Here is a 1371-nt window from a genome sequence, read left to right as displayed (position 1 = left end):
GAAGACAGGGTATATATAAAATGGAATCATTTTAACCAAGCTGCTAAAATTATTAACATGAAGGTTGAGGCATGAGGAAGGACTTTGTTCTTGTTCTTAACTAGCACGGGAACTTAAACTTTTTTTAACTTTCCAGTCCTGCGTCAATTCCTAGATTTACAGCTGAACCTCCAGATAACCCTCTGATTATCCCCGAAGGACTCAGGTATCCAGACCACCTGATTACTTCCTGAAGGACAGGTATTCATCCACCTGACATCTATCATTCATACTGCCTGACATCTGACTGATAACTGCCCTGGACCAATCCTAGGAGTAAGAATGCAGGACTGAAAATTCTCAAGAATGTAATTTTTACTATAAAAACTTATAACTTTTCTTTCTTCTTTGGAACACTTCTGGGTTTTCACCTAGCTGTATTCTAAATTTGCAAACTCCAAGATTCTTAAATATCATTTATTTCTAGCCAAAACTGCTCCAGACTCCGAGTTCATTCGACACTAACAAATCTGTGTTGTTTTAAGCGACTAGTTTGTGGTAATTTGTTACTGCAGCAATAGAAAACTAATACAGCTGCTAATATATAAAAGCTGGAAGTTTTCATATAAAAATCTTGAAAACTAAATCTAGTGATACAAAAGAAGAGCAGCAGCTGCCCCCTTTAAACAAAGGATGTATTTCTCATTTCACTGCAGCCCTCAACCCTCACTTTTGTCTACACCTGGCCTACTATGCTCATTTACAAGACCTCCCTAGTCCCTCTAGGTACTTAAGCTTTAGAACCCTGCTCTGAGCTACACTGTCTCCCAAATAGTAATAGAATTTCATCAGTTAAAGGCAAGTAAATCCAGGCTCCCTAAAATTATTAACTGTCAATTATAAGTCCTTTCATTTGCATATAACCTACGGCTAGTTAGTTACTTCTCTGCAAAATGGAGGAAAACTTATAGTACCTACCCGCTATGGCTGTTTTTTTGAGGACAAAATGAGATACTAAATGAAAAGTGCATTCTCCAGTGTCTGGCACATGTAATTAACATACGCTGCCTGTCTTTAGGATCTTTAAGTTCCTAACGCATTACTTTTTCTTCTATCCAATTACTGCCCGAGGTCAAGTTTCTAGAAGGCAAAGAATGTACCAGCGGAACCAATACCTTCTACCTGTTCATAGGAATCCCTGAAAGTTTTGCGATCTACCTGCCTCACCTAGCGAGGGCTTCCTGCAGACACGTCCTTCACCGCCGGCAGGGGGAGTCGCGGCTCTGCCGGATGCTAATGACCTGGCGGCCCCGCCCACTGCCGGAAGTGGCAGCGACGAGAGGCGGGGCCTGGGAGCTCGGCCCAGCTGCTGTGCGGGAGCCTGGCGGCCTC

This window comes from Pteropus alecto, unplaced genomic scaffold, assembly GCF_000325575.1.
Source record: "Pteropus alecto unplaced genomic scaffold, ASM32557v1 scaffold42, whole genome shotgun sequence".
Lineage (NCBI taxonomy): Eukaryota > Metazoa > Chordata > Mammalia > Chiroptera > Pteropodidae > Pteropus > Pteropus alecto.
Note: the sequence above shows the minus strand (reverse complement) of the source record.